The 19,599-nt window shown below is 44.6% G+C and overlaps 1 long non-coding RNA gene across 1 annotated transcript in view; it reads right to left on the reverse strand.

The window, feature by feature from the left end:
• Positions 1 to 256: 256 nt before the first annotated feature.
• LOC119937823 overlaps positions 257 to 19,599 on the reverse strand; it is a 102,691-nt gene continuing 83,348 nt past the window's right edge. The window contains exon 3 of the long non-coding RNA XR_005454222.1: positions 257 to 321. This is a non-coding gene — a long non-coding RNA (uncharacterized LOC119937823). The remainder of the gene's footprint in view (positions 322 to 19,599) is intronic.

A 19,599-nucleotide genomic window follows, 5' to 3' on the forward strand; every position in this document is an offset into this window, starting at 1 on the left:
TGCATCCCACCTGATTAACTTGTATCTACCCCAGCGCTTAATACAGTGCCTGGCATACCCTGCACAAATACCTGTTAAAAAAAAAAAGATTTTGTGATTTGCGGGGCTGAAAGGAAGTGTGCCTTTTGTCTTTTTAGAATGTTGCTTCTTAGAGAATTACCCAAAAGAAAGAGATGACTCATGTTTTTTTTTTCTTTTGCAAAAACCTTACCTCCTTCTAGCGTTTTCATTTGATGGAATGCAATCTCCTAAAAGCTGCTTTTTCAATTCTCTTTTCACGTCTGCTTGGATCTCAAACTCCTCTGCATCAAGGCATCACCCCTAAAAGAGAATTTGTAGATAGGATTGTGCTGCAGACTGTATGTTCTATCCTGGATTATTCTCATCGCCCAGGAATTCTGATCCTAATTTTCATTCTGATGAGCCTGAGAAGGAAAACTCTATTTTGGGGCCAGCTAACAAATGCATATTTCATTGTTTCAGGAAAGGGTGACAAGAAGCAGTTTGTGCTATTAACCAAGGATTCAGAAAGATGATCCAGGGCCCCAGCTTCAATTTGACTTTATTATGAGTAAAATCAATTATTGACACAACTCTGCCAGTGTTAACTTTAGAGACAATGGGGAGTTTTAATATCGGAAGAGTTTTTCAAACAGTCCATTGCTTTAGCTCTAACTGGCCTAGAATTCTCCAAGCACTATTTAATTACTTAGATGGGGAAATTCCTATTGCCAAAGTCCTTTAGATGCCTCCATTTAGTTCCAACAGAATATTTCATTTTTCCAATAACTTCGTATTTCTCAATCACCCTACATAGTCTTTTCGTGGGACAAACATCTACAGCTTTCTAAAACGTCACTACATTAGTCAAGTGAAGTGGAGAAATGAGGTAGTTCTCATCAAAAACCAATTATAAGCACTTGTTACTCTGTTGGGTACCACTACGGCAGTCAAAGCAATTGGTTGGCTACACCAGACCCAAGTCTGCTCCCATTTCACCTAATTTCATCCATTGGTGCTCCCATTTCACCTAATTCATTCTGACCTATGCGCCTGGACTTATGGTCGCTAATCCCCCTGCTACAGCATCCATTTCCAGAAAAGCAATAATTAGTAGCTCAGAATAGCTCTGGAGAAAATGGGCAAAGGAAAGCAAAGAGATATTTAAAAGAAAAAAGGAGAGAGCCTTTGACATGTAATTATGAACAGAAAGCGCTCAATAAATACGACAATGAATGAATGAAGTTGCAAGGAAGATACATGACTTTTCCATTTTCCCCTTGCATATGCCCGTTACCATCACCTAAAAACAAACCTTCCTCTATCAAACATCACACACAGTTAGGATCTCTCTATAATTTCTTACCAGGTAGCGGTTTCTCCCCTTGACAGATATCCAGGGCACATTTTCTAAAGCCTAATGTTGATTTCCAGATCTAGGACATGCTATTCTTAATTTGTTCTAGTTCATATTTCAGAGTTCAACAAATCAGAAGAGCGGAGGGCGATTTCAAAATATTCTTTTCAAACTATTACTTTCTGTTTGAAAAACTGCCAACCAGATTGGGGAACACGCTTGGCATTGTTGTAGTCGCAGAGCTGGATTGACACATCCCGGTTCTCCTCGAGCCCTCCTTTATAAACACAGGAATCGGCCCATATCTACATGAGACAGGAAAATGTTTGGGGAAAAGAATAAACCAGAACAAATGCTCTTGGGTAATACCCAACAGTTCAGCCTTGTGTATTCTGCTGCCCGGATGCGGGACAATTCTGGAAGAAACTTATGTCACCACAATAAACCATCAGAATAGCCCACCTGCCTTATTTGGTAGCTCGCAAATTCCACCTCCGGCTACATTCTCCGCCTTCTTCTCCCTCGGGCTTTCACAGGACACACAATCTATCAGTGGTATTAATGGAGCACTCACCGCATACAGAGCACTGAACTAAGCGCTCGGGAGAGCACAATACAACAAAGAGGTAGATACATAGAAGGCACACACCTTTGCTGGCTGGGAGTGCCACGAGCACGAGGTTTTGGCCATCACCCTGGGCCTCCAGGGCCATCGTGTGTGACACATTGTGAGAGTCCATCCAACTTCGTCTGAATTTAGCGTTCCATTTTAACACATAGTCTCCTTCCCACATCGCCCTTGCACTTAGATTTGCTCCTTTTGTTCACCCCTCCCTCGGCCCCATAGCACTATGGGGAAGCATGGGGAAGCAGCGCGGCTCAGTGGAAAGAGCTCGGGCTTTGGAGTCAAATGTCATGGGTTCAAATCCCGGCTCCATCACTTGTCAGCTGTGTGACTTTGGGCAAGTCACTCACTTCTCTGCGCCTCAGTTACCTCATCTGTAAAATGGGGATTAAGACTGTGAGCCCCCCATGGGACAACCTGATCACCTTATAAACTCCCCAGCACTTAGAACAGTGCTTTGCACTTAGTAAGCACTCAACAAATACCATCATTATTATTATTATGTACACATCCCTAATTTATTTCTATCAATATCCTGCCATACTGTAAGCTCCTTGTGGTCAGGGAATGCATCTACCAATTCTGTCATATTGTCCTCTCCCAAAAGCTTAGTATCATGCAGAGCACATAGGAAGTGCTCAATAAATACGGTTGACTGATTGATTAGTGCACTTCTCCGGGGAGGCCTGTCAGCCATCCGTGCTCCTCAGTCATTGTACTCCCCTCCAGGTCCCTGTAAACATGGGAACTGCTTTCTGAGCTCCAGGACTTGGGGGCAGAAGCCGAGGGAGCAGGTCATAACGGCGGCCGATACCATGTCCACTGTAGGCAGCTGACAGGCCAGCTGTAGCCCAGATTGGTAAAAACCGGGCAAACGGCCACCTATGCAGGAGTCGACTCAACTCCATCTGCCCCCGTACCCTGAGCCCCTAAGCCAGCTTGTACTCTAATTGGGGGACCGTGACTCAGACAAACACACAAGGTGCAGCGGGGAAAGGGCACGGGCCTGGGAGTGACAGGACCTGGGTTCTAATCCCACCTCTGCCAGTTGCCTGAATTGAGACCTTGGCCAAGTCACTGCTCTGCGCCTCAGCTTCCTGATTTTTAAATAGGGTCCAGTGCCTGTTCTTCCTCCTACTTATACTCAGAGTCCCATGTGGGATAGGGACTGTGTCCAACCTGGTTGGCTTGTATCTTCTCCAATGCTTAGAAAACTGCTTGACACATAGTAACTACTTCACAAATGCCACAGTAACAATGCAAGACAGACAATTTTCCTGCAAGAGTGCCAGCCAATTACAAACACACGCAACTATTTCAGCAGTTCCTTTTGTGGGTCTTCTCCAGAAAGCAAGCCAGCAACTGCAGGGCTTGCCACACAAGGAAACACTGACCTAGAGTATTTTATGTGACCCTGGATTCATTCATTCACTCGTATTTATTGAGCGCTTACTGCGTGCAGAGCCCTGTACTAAATGCTTGGGAAGTGCAAGTCGGCAGCATATAGAGACGGTCACCACCCAACAATGGGCTCACAGTCTAGAAATATGTATATTTGGTTGTACATATTTATTACTCTATTTATTTATTTATTTTACTTGTACATTTCTATCCTATTTATTTTATTTTGTTGGTATGTTTGGTTCTGTTCTCTGTCTCCCCCTTTTAGACTGTGAGCCCACTGTTGGGTAGGGACTGTCTCTATGTGTTGCCAATTTGTACTTCCCAAGCACTTAGTACAGTGCTCTGCACATAGTAAGCGCTCAATAAATACGATTGATTGATTGATTGATTGATTGACAGAAATAGGATACAGCTCTCCTTGGCTCCTTTTGATCTCTGCTTTGAAAGGCAGAGGTTCCCTAAGGCCCCCAGACAAGCTCCAACCCCAATATAGGTCTCTGTAGGAAGCATGTGCCACGTGGTCGACTTTTTTTGTATAGGTTTGACTGTAAGGAAGCTTTAGTTTTAAGTTCATCTTTCCCACGTTGAAATCTCTCCTCTCTCTGTAAGTCTGTTATGGGCAGGAAGTATGTACTGTACTGTACCCTCCCAAGCATTTCAAAGAGTGCTCAGCACACAGTACTCAATACGCACAACTGATTGACTGATGGTCAAGTATCTGCACTTGAGCAAGGGGAAACTTTTGAGGCTTTAGATAGCTACAAAGATCGATGGTAGGATAAAGTCAGAGTGTGAGCCAGGAGCATACATGTAACAGTCCCTCTCCTGGGTGTGTGGTAGACATGGACAACCATGATGCTTTCCTCTACAGAAACAATGGAAGAAAAGTGGTCGGCATCCTGTTCTTGCTTCAGGTTTTTTCAGCTGCAGAGATGAACCTCCATGGTTCATGGCTTCTTCCCATTTACTTTGAACGCTCTTCACCTGCACAGTGGATCAATGCTAAATAATAACAATAATAACAGTGGTATTTATTAAATGCACACTATGTGTCTAGCACTGTTCTAAATGCTGGGATAGATCATCAGGTTGGACAGAGTCCCTGTCCCACATAAAGGCTCACAGTCTAAGGAAGAGGGAGAATAGGAATTGAATCCTCATTTTACAGTTGAGGGAAACGAGGCACAGAGAAGTCAAATCATCATCATCATCAATCATATTTATTGAGCGCTTACTATGTGCAGAGCACTGTACTAAGCGCTTGGGAAGTACAAATTGGCAACAATGACTTGGCCATGGTCACACAGCAAGTAAGAGGCAGAGCCGGGATTACTACTACTACTAATAATGATGGTGTTTGTTAAGCACTTACTATGTGCCAAGCACTGTTCTAAGTGCTAGGGTAGATACAAGGTAATCAGGTTGTCCCACGTGGGGCTCACGGTCTTAATCCCCATTTTACAGATGAGGTGACTGAGGCACAGAGAAGTTAAGTGACTTGCCCAAAGTCACACAGCTGATAAGTGGCAGAGCCGGGATTAGAACCCAGGTCCTCTGACTTCCAGACTCGTGCTCTTTCCGTTAAGCCATGCTGCTTCCCAAAAGGGAACAAGCAACTGCAAAAGCAGTTTGCTGGCTTCTAGCAGATTCTGATTGGGCCTAGAAGGCTCTAGAAGATCCAGAACTCTCTGAGCCTGTCAGTGCACTGGAGGCTGTGGGCCCCCGGAGGATTTCCCATAGCGGAAACAGCCTCTTCTCCCAGAAGCAATTTAGCTTCAACCCAAATCCCTAGTGGGAGCAACGGGCAAACTGAAGTCCAATCCTCCAACTCCAGACAGTTCTCCTTTTCAAGCCTCCAGGAAAAGGCAGGGGGCTCTGATGCGAGTAACTTGCTATTTATCTGCAAGTTTGAAGAACACTGGTCCGGAACATCCTGCATCTGTTTGCATGATTGTCACTTCCAGAGCACAGCACCCCCAAGACCTTTACGACCAGATTTTTCATTCAGGCACTCAAGTTCCAATTTATCTCTCTTAATTTGCTCTATAGCACACTGAATCTGATGTTTTGATTGCCCGCTATGAATTATGGACTTTGGAGCTGCTGAGTCCTTTGCTTAGTAAACACTGTACTAAATATTTTATCACCAAATCTACGCATACAACATTAATCAAATTAGTTCACATCTATTTATAAAATGTTTTTGAATAAACTACTGTTGGTGCACTACAAAAGACGCTGACACCACCACAAAACAAAACAAAACCCAGCTTGAGTTATTCGTGTCTGCAGAAATAAGAGAGCTAGTAATAATAAGAACTGTGGCATTTGTTAAGCACTTACTGTGTGCCAAGCACAATAGAATCTGATCAGAAATGGGGCTCAGAGAAGCTCCCTGAGACAAATTCTCCATGAGTCGGTGGGGGAGGACAGGCTAGAATAAATGCCTGCATTAATTTCTTCATAAGAGGACAATGTCTCTTCTACCCACATTTCTGTGCGTTTGTTCCTGACTCTATCCTAACTAAAGGTGCATGGGGAGGGTCAGAACTGTTATAGTGTACTCTCCCAAGTTCTTAGTACAGTGCTCTGCACACAGTAAGTGCTCGATAAATACAATTGAAAAAAAGCCAAAAGCTACAGTGGACCAGTAGCCTCCAGGGAGAGCCTCAAATTCAGTAGAAACTTTCCTCAAACACCACACAGATAGAGGTGAAATTCAGGTGGCCCTCGATCACCAGTAAATACACAGTAACTGAAGCAGCTCGGCTCAGTGGAAAGAGCATGGGCTTTGGAGTCAGAGGTCATGGGTTCAAACGCTGGCTCTGCCAGTTGTCAGCTGTGCAAGTCACTTAACTTCTCTGTGACTCAGTTACCTCATCTGGAAAATGGGGATTAAGACTGTGAGCCCCCCATGGGACAACTTGATCACCTTGTAACCTCCCCAGTGCTTAGAACAGTGCTTTGCATGTAGTAAGTGCTTAATAAATGCTTTAATTATTATTATTATTATTATTATTATTATTATTAACAGACATCACTATTGCTTTTAAGTGTGGCGGGCAGAATGGGTTTCCACAGGAGTGATCAAGGATCTTTCTGGCCACCTTAGAGTGACCAAGCATCCATCTGGTCACCTCAGACAACTTTGGAAAGACACACGTAGGGAGGCTTCTCTCCTCGCTGTGGTACTGGGGAGTGGGTTGCTGCCCCATCCCAAAACTGGAAGCGGGCTGCAGGCCTTAGAAGTAACAGCCCAGGACAAGGAGTCAGGAGATCCAGCTTCTAATCCCAGGTCGGCCACTTATCTGCTATGTGTCCTCTGGTCAGTAAATCACTTCAAGTCTGGAGTCAGTAAGGGCTCTGCACACAGTAAGCGCTCAATAAATACCACTGAAGGGAGCTCTGCTTTCCCTTTGTCTAAGACTGTGAGCCCTGGGTGGGTCAGGGATTGCATATGACAGGATTAATCTATCTTTCTTTTTATTTTTTAACGAATGGCATTTGTTAAGCACTTACTATGCGCTGAGGTAGATACCAGTAATCAAGTTGGACACAGTCCATGATACACACAGGGCTCACAGTTTTAATCCCCATTTTACAGATGATAGGTAAATGAGGCACGGGGAGTTAAGTGACTTGCCCAAGGTCATACAACAGACGAGTGGCAGAGCTGAGATTAGAATTTAAGGCCTTCGGATTCCCAGGCCCGTGCTCTATCCACTAGACCGTACTGCTTCTCATCTCTACACCAGTACTTAGCACACGGATCAATTAATCTATCGTAATTATTGAGCACTTACTGTGAACAGACCTTGGGAGAGTACAATATAACAGAGTTGGTACACACATTCCTTGCCCACAGTGAGCTTCCAGTGGAGAGAAACTTTCAGTCTAGAGGACTGGCACATAATCAGTTCTTCAAAAAGAACAAATAATCAAGGTAAAAATCAAGCTTTAACCTTCACCTTCACCCAGAAACCACTTTATATTCCTTAGCAATCTGCCTACTGTGCTTAAATTAAAGTACTGTGCTTAAATTTAATTTTATGGTTCTCACTGGTACTTTATCTGTCGATAAAGACAGATGACTGTCATTCCTTAAGTTACATACCTGTAGTACAGTATCTGGGAGCACTGAGGACATCGGAGGTTGGGAGTTTGGCATCAGGACCACGCTGCCACTAGAGACAGAGCCATAGAAGACACAGTGGCAGGGAATTGTGTATTTCTTAAGAGTAGATTTAAGCCAACTGGCAGTGATTTGCACATTTCAGTTTTTCAAAATGAATTTGGGAGAAGAACAGCTCGACACAAATCAACGATTTGCTCGTTTTTTGGCATCATGAAAGTATTTAGGAAATAAACACCATGAAAATCGAAGTGCCATTTTGGGTTATCCCCAAGAAAATGTCTAGAAGGAAATGAAACTGCTAATAACAGAATCAGGCTAGCAAAGTCTAATTTATCATTAAATATAAATTACATGATGAGAAACACATTCATTTTTCTTCTCCAGAAATAATACTTATTAACGCCCCGCTGCCAAATCATCTACGGTTCTCACTGCGCATCTCCAGTGCACCGAGCAATGAACCAAGCATTTGGAGAATGCACGGAAGCCATACAAGATACTGTCCTGCCCTCAAATTGCTCCACTCCAAAGAAAGAGCAGGACAAACTGACGAACACCCAGGAGTTAAAAGTGAAGAAGAGTAGATCAAAATTGTAAATCTAAATATATACCTAGCTAACAAGATTCATGAGAACAGAGCACGTGGCATGATCTGGAAGGAGGGGCATTAACCGGAGAATAACCTTCAGGGAGGAGGTGCCTTAAAAGAAGAGCTTTGTAGGAACAGGAAAGGGATGTGATTTGGTAAAGTTGAGTGGGCGAAGCACTGTGGACTGGAAGTCAGAGGACCTGGGTTCCAGTTCCGGCTCTGTCACTGGCCAGCTGCATGGCCCTAGGCAACTCACTTAAATGCTGTGGGCCTCTGTTTCCCCATTTAAAAAAACAGGGATTAAATGTATCACCCTCCTACTTGGACATGATTATCTTGCATCTACCACAATGCTTAGTATGGTGCTTGGCCCACAGAAAGCCCTTAACAAATATCCCAATTATTGTTACTTCTCCAGGGAGTGGATGGCTTGGGCAATGGACTGGAGGCAGAAAAAGTGGAGAGCAGAAGGACTAGAAGATCATTTTGCGATCTGGAGAGCAAGAGACCCTGTTTTTTTAATGGCATTTATTAAGCGCTTACTATGTGCAAAGCACTGTTCTAAGCACTGGAGAGGTTAGAAGGTCATCAGGCTGTCCCACGGGGGGCTCACAGTCTTATTCCCCATTTTACAGATGAGGTAACTGACGCACAGAGAAGTTAAGTGACTTGCCCAAAGTCACACAGCTGACAATTGGCGGAGCTGGGATTATATGTCCTTCACACCCTCCCAGGGTTGGGCTCTCTACACCCTCAGCCTCCAGGGTCCCAAGCCCGGTCATCAGCTCCTCCAGGGTGTTCCTGACTAAGCACTGGGCATCCTCAGACAGGCCCAGGAGGTCCCCACTCAGTGGTCAGGTTCCTGATGCTCTCCTCTCCTCCCATTCCTGGACCGCTCATCAGGAAGCTCCTTCCACTTTAAACCCACTCAGTGGAACTGGCTCCCTGAACTCTAGCCATTCCCGGAGTTCTCGCTGATGGGCCAGGATCAGGAGAAGGGAAGGAAACACCTGGAAAAAACATCAGCACCCTCTCTAAAAGGGGTCAGCCAGCATGGCAGAGAGGTCAGAGAAATGCACAGGGCTCCTGGTTCACTTATTGTCCAAAGCGTTCCCTAAGGGCAAGGTTTTGGAAGGAACCTTTTCTGTCATCGATAAAGCTATTGCTTTTTCGGCGGGCCCCACTTGACCACCTATACTTCATCTTGGAAGACTGAAGGAACTACGCAAAGGAAAACACAAGAAAAAAGGAGGCTGTAACTGGAAATAGTAACAAAATCTTAATAAAGTCTACTTTTTCGCAATTTGTCCCTGTGATTTATTAAGGGTCATGGACAGCGCAAGGCCAATTGGAAATTGTCTCTGATGGAAAATAAATGGAGGGCTTGAAGGGGTTCATTCTATTTCAAGTGGGAAAGTTTTCATTCCTGCTAATGATCTTATAACAACTGCAGCCTTGATTAAATGGTTCTGGGCTGTTTTTACAATCAGTGTTCCATTTGCACAGGCCTTGTTTTAAGAATCAAGATTTCAAAAAACAAATTGTGCCCGTACGAAGATTTAGTGTCTACGGTGGCATTTCTGACAATGTAATTAGTTCTTTTTTCAACATCACAATATATGCCTCCCCCAACACGCCTTCCGTGATTAATTCCACACACTGTGAGCCCTATCAACCCAACAACCACTGCTAGCATTTATGCATTTATTAACACCCATGCTCAGAACTTTTGAGCAAATACATTTTTAATCACATATTAAATTATTTGTTCTGATAACACAATCTGTAAATCTTTTATGACTGTCCTCCCCTTAGAAAATAAAGCTTCTGGTAGATAAAGAACATTTCTTGGGCTTCTGATATACTGTCTCAGGTGCTAAGTACAGTGCCTTGAATTCAGTGGGCACCCAACAAATGTTACTACTACTGCCTCTTGAATGCGTACATCCCTTTTGTTTTTCAAGGCATCTTATATTAATAAGCCCATTTTTTCCTCTCAAAATTTCTGGGATGCAGGGAATATTGGCAGGTGTATTAATTTCCATGTCACATCTGAAGGAACTGAGGCTGGGAGAAGTTACACGACCACAGTAAGTGAATGAGTGGCAGCTGGGAATAGAATTCGGGCCTCCTGATTCCTGGGTCTCTGTTCTGCACACAATAAGCACTCACATTAATCAATGGCATTAATTTAGTGCTTAGTGAGTATAAAGCATTGTACTAAGCTCTTAGGAGAGTACAGGAGAGTTGGTAGGCATGCTCCCTGCCCAAAATGAACTGACAGTTCTCCAGTCTGTTAATCAGTACCACTGACTGATTAATGGGAGCTCCCAAAGGTACGGAGGAAACAACGCCTTCCAACTTAGCCATGGTTGACTCTCTTCCCTCTATCTCTTGCCTCTTGATTTCCTCTTTCTGACTTCTCTTCTGCCCCTCACAGAACTCTCCAACATTCTTTTATCTTTATGCACCACCGATGACAATACCAAAAAGCAAATGAATAGCCAATTTATGCACCAGACAGCATGTACTCAGCCAGGGCTGGCAGCCAGTGGATTTCTCTGATAAGCCTCTCTTCTTCCCCTCCTGTCAGATGCTGATCTCAGGCCATGAGCTGCAGGGGACGTGCCCCAGAGTCTGAAATTCCTGTTGCTCTCTTACACCTTCATCTCAGCACACTGCCCGGTAGGGCTATACTAGTCAACATTAGCCCCGAGCTCTGCACCTCCAAATCCTTCCCAGGGGAGGAAAGAAACTGTGCAGGCTGCGGGGTGGGCTTCACAAAGCGCAGTCTCAGTGAGCTGATCTTGGTGCTTTGCTCTGTAGCAGGTTCATCCATTCATTCATTCAATCGTATTTATTGAGCGCTTACTGTGTGCAGAGCACTGTACTAAGTGCTTGGGAAGTACAAGTTGGCAACATATAGAGAAGGGCCCTACCCAACAATGGGCTCACAGTCTAGAAGACGGGCTAGCTGCCCAGTGATTCCATGGCATCAATAATCATAATAATAATGATGATGGTATTTGTTATGCGCTTACTATCTGCCAGGGGGTCCTCTCCCTGGCCTGGACTGCCCTCCCTCCACAGATCCACAGATCCAGTTACAGCCTCCTTTTTTCTTGTGTTTTCCTTTGCTTAGTTCCTTCAGTCTTCCAAGATGCAGTACAGGTGGTCAAGTGGGGCCCGCAGAAAAAGCAATAGCTTTATCGATGACGGAAAAGGTTCCTTCCAAGATCTTGCCCTTAGGGAATGCTTTGGACAATAAATGAACCAGGAGTCCTGTGCATTTCTCTGACCTCTCCGCCATGCTGGCTGACCCCTTTTAGAGAGGGTGCTGATGTTTTTTCCAGGTGTTTCCTTCCCTTCTCCTGATCCTGGCCGGGGCACAACAGTGAGAACTCCGTGAATGGCTAGAGCTCAGAGACCCAGTTCCACTGAGTGGGTTTAAAGTGGAAGGACCTTCCTGATGAGCGGTCCAGGAATGGAAGGAGAGGAGAGCTCTCTTCTTCCCTTCAAAGCCCTACTGAGAGCTCCCCTCCCCTCCAGGATGCCTCCCCAGACTGAGCCCCCTTTTTCCTCTCCTCCTCCCCATCCTCCCGCACTACCTCCTTCCCCTCCCCACAGCACCTGTATATATGTTTGTACAGATTTATTACTCGATTTATCTTATTCGTACATATTTACTATTCTATTTATTTTGTTAATGATGTGCATCTAGCTTTATTTCTATTAATTCTGACGACTTGACACCTGTCCACATGTTTTGTTTTGTTGTCTGTCTCCTCATTCTAGACTGTGAGCCCATTGTTGGGTAGGGACCGCCTCTATATGTTGTCAACTTGTACTTCCCAAGCGCTTAATAGAGTGCTCTGCAAACAGTAAGTGCTCAATAAATACGATTGAATGACTGACTGACTGAATGAATACTGTACTAAGAACTGGGGTGGGTACAAGCAAATCGAGTTGGACACGACCCCTGTTCCACATGAGGCTCACAGCCTCAATCCCCATTTTATAGATGAGGGAACTGAGGCCCAGAGACGTGCAGTGTCTTGCCTAAGGTCACACAGCAGACAAGTGGCAGAGCTGGGATTAGAACCCATGACCTTCTGACTCCCAGGCGCGGGCTGTAGGCACGACGAAGCAGCATGGCTCAGTGGAAAGAGCCCGGGCTTGGGAGTCAGAGGTCATGGGTTTTAATCCCGGCTCCGCCACTTGTCAGCTGTGTGACTTTGGGCAAGTCACTTCACTTCTCTGGGCCTCACTTCCCTCATCTGGAAAATGGGGATTAAGACTGTGAGCCCCATGTGGGACAACCTGATCACCTTGTATCTTCTCCAGCGCTTAGTACAGTGCTTTGCACATAGTAAGCGCTTAACAAATGCCATTATTATTATTATTATCAACCCCCATCTGCACCAAGGGAGAAGAATAGAAACATCTCCCTCTAGGTCAATCACTTCCTCACCGATCTGCTGCTAAGAAAGGAGGAGGTTTCAGCCTCCAAGGATCTCGCCCTCAGAGAGTGGAGGCTCTCCGAGGTTTCTGCCATCCTTCGCTTCAAGCTCTTCCACTGACTTACCGATAAACCGGAGCCAAAAATCAGTAGTCCGCTTCTCCCCTTTAATTATCAGGTGGCCATGCAAAATATGTGTCTCCTGACTCTGTATTACGCCACCCAATCAAAAGTCCTTGCAGAAGGGTGTACGTGTGCTTGGAACACGCTCCTCCGTTATAATTTCAAAGATTGATGCATCGTCAGTATGCTATTTATAGCTACTGAAGAGCAAGGACAAGGAGGCGGGGAGAAGGGGAGAGATGGTAGGGACTCTCAATGAGGAGTCTCATCAGCACTAGCTGAAACATGCAACCTCGGGCCAGGACTTCCTTTAAAATCAAAGGCCTTCTCAGGTTCAGACCTGGAGGTATTTTTAAACGCCTCTGCAGCCTTAATTGCTTTCCTGTTTGCCTAATGCCGCTTTATCTGAAACCGATTCAAATTCAGATTGCAATCTGTGGATAGAAAGGATGCTCCAGCATGCTTATTAGAAAAGATGGCCCTTGGAGAAATCGACAGGAGTAAGTTAGAGCTAAAAAGCCCAATATCCTTTTCGACCCAGACAAAATGCAGCCGGGGCTAAATCTTTCTGGCAGCAGGCAGCGCGTGATACGTCAGAATCTGATTTGCCTCTAACTCATCTGTTTGAACATTACTATCCCAGCATTTAATTTGCTTTATCTGAAACTTTTATTCAGATTCCCAATTACAATACATCATCTAGATTCACTATTGTTTATCTTCTTGGATGGAGTGATGCTCATTTTCCCCTTTGTTTAATGGAATGAAGTTTCCAAACCTGATGGCAAAATATAGCAAGAGTTTCTCCAGCTGAAAGGAGCACAGTGATAAACATGCTGATGCCCAAGATATATTTCCCTCCAACTGCTGGTTGGATTAGAGGAAAAACTAAGTCATAACATCCCACCAAATTCCAACGTCTCTTTGAAACCATGCCATCAGATGGCTTTACAGGGGTGAGTGATTTTTAAAAGGATCAGCTCTCCCTGCTCTTCTTCTGCTAGAACCCCAATTCCAGTGATTCACTCCTCTCATGCCAACCTACTCATTGTGCCTTACTTTCACCTCTCACAATTGCTCTCTCCCTCTTAGTACCCAACAGATCACTGCACTCCCCATCTTCAAAGCCCTTCTAAATTGATATCTCCTCCAGGAGGCCTTCCCTGATTAATCCCTTCCTTCCCCACCTTTTCTCCACACTTACTGTGTTGCCTTCACACTTGAACCCACAGCCCCTAAGCACTTACTCACCCCACCCCTCCCCTCACGGAATTTATATAGATCTAAATTTGTTTGTTTCCCCTACCTGAAATTTATTTTAGTGTATTTGTAATTGTAAGCTTCTTGAGGGCAAAGATCACGACTACTAACCCTACTGTTCTCACCCAAGCACTTACTACAGGGCTCTCTACAGAGTAACTGCTCTGTATATACTAGTGATCGATTCACTGTCACTCCCTCCCTGCCGCCCCAGCAACCCCAGTGGAGCTTGTCTACATTAAATTAGAAAAGGGGTGACAGACTAGAAACTTAGTCCATTATTGATTTTCAGGAAATTTTTGTCTAGTAAGTTTCCCTTGACTCTAAGCTGCATCTATGCCTTCACAGTTGTTATGTTTATTAATGTCTGAGGTGTTTGAAGATCATCATCATCATCATCAATCGTATTTATTGAGTGCTATATGCAGAGCACTTGAAGATGAAGCCTTGACAATGAAAGCTAATCCAGGCCAGCAGCTTTGGTTTGGATCATTTGCTAATTTGCAGTGACTCTGGCCCAGGAGGCAGAGTTGTGGGGCAGGGAGGATGGGACTTCATGACTGGATATCTGGACTGGATACTGGACGGCGGGTCTGTCCTGCCGTCGACCCCCGGCCCACGTCCTCCCCCGGCCTGAAATGCCCCCGCACAACCGCCAAGCTAGCTCTCTTCCTCCCTTCAAAGCCCTACTGAGAGCTCACCTCCTCCAGGAAGCCTTCCCAGACTGAGCCCCCTTTTTCCTCTCCTCCTCCCCACCCCCCTGCCCTACCTCCTTCCCCTCCCCAAAGCACCTGTATATATGTTTGTACAGATTTATTGCTCTATTTTACTTCTACATATTTACTATTCTATTTATTTTGTTAATGATGTGCAGAAGCAGCATGGCTCAGTGGCAAGAGCACGGGCTTTGGAGTTAGAGGTCATAGGTTCAAATGCTGGCTCTGCCAATTGTCAGCTGTGTGACTTTGGGCAAGTCACTTAACTTCTCTGTGCTTCAGTTCCCTCATCTGTAAAATGGGGATTAAGACTGTGAGCCCCACGTGGGACAACCTGATCACCTTGTATCCCCCAGCGCTTAGAACAGTGCTTTGCATATAGTAAGCGCTTAACAAATACCATTATTATTATTATTATTATCTAGCTTTACTTCTATTTATTCTGATGACACCTGTCCACATGTTTTGTTTTGTTGTCTGTCTCCCCCTTCTAGACTGTGAGCCCCTTGTTGGATAGGGACCGTCTCTATATGTTGCCAACTTGTACTTCCCAAGCGCTTAGTACGGTGCTCTGCACACAGCACAATACAGAGCACAATACGACTGAATGAATGATACCAGTCAAATGAGTCCACCATTTACCAGGCTAGGTTCTTCTGGTGCCTAGATCAATTCTCCTGGCTGTGGGTGGAGGGAGGAGAGTGGGTAGGATAGGGAGTGGATATGAGCAATGGGAAAGTCCATGCCAAATGGAAAATGCAATTCAAGATGCTTGTTTTACTGAGGAAAGTGCCTCCACCAGTCACTCCATGGGATTTATTGAGCATTTGTGTAAACATCACTGGACTGAGCTCTTGGAAGAGCACCAAAAAAGTAAAACACCCATCCCCTGCCATCAAGGAGCTTACAATCTAACGGGTGGTGGACAAAAAATTACTTACAAGTAGGTGATGTAGGAGGAGAACGCAGGCTATTGTATGAATGTCATAATACAACCATATAACCACAGTGATGATGGCATTTATTAAACATTTGCGGTGTGCTAAGATACAAGGTTATGAGATGGAAACAGTTCCTGTACCACAAGAGGGTCATACCCCATTTTATATATGAGGAAACTGAGGCCCAGAAAGAGTAGATGAATTGTCCCACAACCCAGTGCAGACCACTGGGAGATCTGGGACTCCAACGTGGGTTTCCTGCCTCCCAGTCCACGCTCTTTCCATTAGGTTAAACGAAATATACATTTGTACAAAATGGCTTAAGGAGGCTATTGGGTTGACGCTTTTTGCAATGCTATGGATCCAACCGGGAAGGTTTCCTGGAGGAGGCAGCCTCACAATGACCACCAACTGGCCCTTTTAGTGAACATAATTTCTCTGAGCATTCTGCTGAAGTGTGAATAACCATATGGGACCCCAAAGCGGGGAGTATTGAATTGAGTCGGATGGCTGGACAAGTTCCAGCAGGCTTTCAGGGGCCACCAGGCATGGGACCCAAGGGATGGGGCAGGGGGGTCGTTCAGCCTTCGGGCACGAGAAGGTGGAGGGGAAGAGCAAGCCTGAGGGGGTCGACGTGGTGGTTCAGAAAAGAAAACGTGCCGGATGGGGACACTGGCAGTGCACAAGCTGCAGAGGGGCCTGAGCGGTTTGAAGAGACATCTGTTCTGCACTCTCATGCCAGGAAAAATATTGGCAGCCTGTGGATGCGCTCGCCCTGGGAAAACTACGCATGAGACTGGGACCCTGTCGCCTCTCCAGCAGATCTGAAAGGGAGGGAAAGAAGGGAAATCCTTCTGGCCTACTGTGTGCTATAAGTACGCCTGCCTTGTCAGAAAAATATGACAACAAGGGCCCCAGCAGGGATCCACCCTTACTGTCTGCCTATCCGTCTGCCTGCCCGCAAAAGGAGCCCTAGATACAGCTTTCTTGCCAGACTTTGTAATCCTCTCTAGCTCTGCCTTCCTTCCCCAGCCAAGCTTCTCAGACCCATCTGTACTGGCTGCTGACTCCGCCAAAGCCGTCTCAAAATAATTCTGACGTATTCAGCTAACGTCCGTAAGGCAGAGCTCTGAAGACCACCCTTCTGTGGAAAGGCTAGTTGGCAGGCTGTTGCTTCGAACAGTCCACGGCCATTGTATTTCCTATGGGTAGAACTACAAAAATAATAAAATGATATATTTCTGCCTCTCCTGTTTGAGTATAAACTCCTCATGGCCAAGGGATGCATCTCATTTACTTTTCCTGGCATTAGTATAATGCACTGCACCCACTGGATGCTCATTAAATACAGTTATCATTACTACTACTACTACTACTACTACTACTACTGAACAACTATCCTTCCTGTTATAAGAGGAGAGCTTATCCATGGGTATAGAGGATTTGGAAAAACCTAGGTGATGTCATGGAATTCCCTGAAGCAGGGGACAGGGGTGTCTTCCTTCTCCAGAAATTTAACTTAGTGGGAGGGAACATGTCTACCAACTGTCGTCTCCCAAATGCTTAGTACAGTGTTGTGCACACCGTAAGTGCTCAATTACTATGACTGACTGTCTTCATGGCAGCTAGAATGGTGTTTTTCAATAAATTGCTGGCATTGCAGAGATTTTTTTTTCCAGAGTGCCATTATGCTGATTCATTGTGGACAATTTATATTCAACTCATGTTTCCTTTAAGGACGGTTGCTAGATCGTGACTTAACATCCTGATGTATTCATTCACTCTCAGGTCTGGTACGACAAAGTGCTTGTTGTGAGTGAGTTTCCTTTGCCATCAGCCTATGTTGAGTGAATGAATGAATATTGAGCCCATATTTTTTCTCGGGGGACTCTTGCTTGGACAGATTCTTCCCAAATTCATTCTTGGAGGAGGTCCTAACAGCATGTGCCATCCAATAATTTTTAATGTAAAATTTTTAATTTAATTTTTAATGTAAAAGGACAGAGAAGTAGAATTTGATGGGTTCAATCAGGATTTGTTTGGGTTTTGTATTTTCTTCATCCTGTGGAGCCTAGAAAAGATAAATAGCTAGGATCTGTCCTGTCTTCTGATAGAAATCACCAATTTCCATGTGTGAAGTGACTTGGAAAACTCCAGAATATAAAACTAGTAATTGCTATTGGTTAATTATAGAGAGTTCCTTTAATGATGGGATACTCTGCTTGGGGCTTTTTGGAAGAGCTCCCAGCAGTTTATGAGACTAAAAGGAACTCACCTTTAGGTAATTCTTAGAAAACAAGACAACCAACATTCTACTTTAGTAAATCCTACACTAATTTCTAATCTTCCCAGATTATCTCTCTCTAACTGCTACTTCTGATCCACCCAGGCAATTCTTTACTTGCAACCTCCTGAAGTAATCATGTACATATTTTATACACCCATTACTTAAGCACAAACTCATATTTACATAAACATTTACATATATATATGTCTGTGTGTACACACACATATTCATACACAAATTTAATTTTTATGTCTGACTACCCCTGTAGACTGTAAACTCCTTGTGGGCAGGGATCATGTCTACCAATTCTTTTATATTTTATTTCCCAAGACATTAGTACAGTGCTCGCACACAGTGAGCACTCAAAATAACACTGATCAGCCCCTTTTTCTTCTTCCTCATATCTAATTTTAGTGTCTGTCTCCCCAGTAGCACTGGAAATTCCTTATGGACAAGAGACCCACATTTATTAACCACTGTACTCTCTGAAGTAAACCTTCCTTAAACAGAACCACCACCGAAATAATCAGGGGAGGCCTAAAAAAACCTGAAGAAAACCTAAAATACTGGATCAACTCTGCATCTCCTTTGTTTTTAATGATGGAGGGAGGGAGGAGGCCCTTATGAGGCAGGCACTGTGTCCAACCTGATTATCTTTTCTGTATCACAGCGCTTAGAATAGTGCTTGGCATATAATAAGTGCTTATCAAATACCAATCAATCAATCAATCAATCAATCAATCAATCGTATTTATTGAGCGCTTACTATGTGCAGAGCACTGTACTAAGCGCTTGGGAAGTACAAATTGGCATCACATAGAGACAGTCCCTACCCGATAGTGGGCTCACAGTCTAAAAGGGGGAGACAGAGAACAGAACCAAACATACCAACAAAATAAAATAAGTAGGATAGAAATGTACAAGTAAAATAAATAAATAAATAAATAAACAGAGTAATAAATATGTACAACCATATATTATACCACAATTATAACCTGGGAAGTTCCAGTTGGCCAGAGCTTGACTGAGGGCAGACGCTTTCCCTTGGTGAGAGTGCCCTTCTCCTTTGACACTAGCGTGGCTCAGTGGAAAGAGTACGGGCTTTGGAGTCCGAGGTCAGGGGTTCAAATCCTGGCTCCATCAATTGTCAGCTGTGTGACTTTGGGCAAGTCACTTAAGTTCTCTGGGCCTCAGTTACCTCATCTGTAAAATGGGGATTAAGACTGTGAGACACCCCCCCCCCTTCGCCCCCCGTGGGACAACCTGATCACCTTGTAACCTCCCCAGCGCTTAGAACAGTGCTTTGCACATAGTAAGCGCTTAATAAATGTCATTATTATTATTATTATTATTACCCACAACCTCAGTTACCACTTTGCTAGACCAAGAGGGATAGAGTGCAGACCCTGGGAAAGCTACTTGCGATTCAGTCACAGAGGTAAATGGATTTCACTAATGGAGAGAGGGTTTGGGATGGGGAAAAGCCAACTACCCAAGTGAGATCCCTGAGAGGGAGAACCCTGGAAAGAAGGATGGAAACCAGCTCAAATGGAGCACGCCAGGTTTTGGAGATCTGTAATAATAATAATAATAATGGCATTTATTATGCACTTACTGTGTGCAAAGCACTGTTCTAAGCACTGGGGAGGTTAGAAGGTGATCAGGTTGCCCCACAGCGGGCTCACAGTCTTCATCCCCACTTT

Source organism: Tachyglossus aculeatus, chromosome 15 (genome assembly GCF_015852505.1).
Source record: "Tachyglossus aculeatus isolate mTacAcu1 chromosome 15, mTacAcu1.pri, whole genome shotgun sequence".
Taxonomy (NCBI): Eukaryota; Metazoa; Chordata; class Mammalia; order Monotremata; family Tachyglossidae; genus Tachyglossus; species Tachyglossus aculeatus.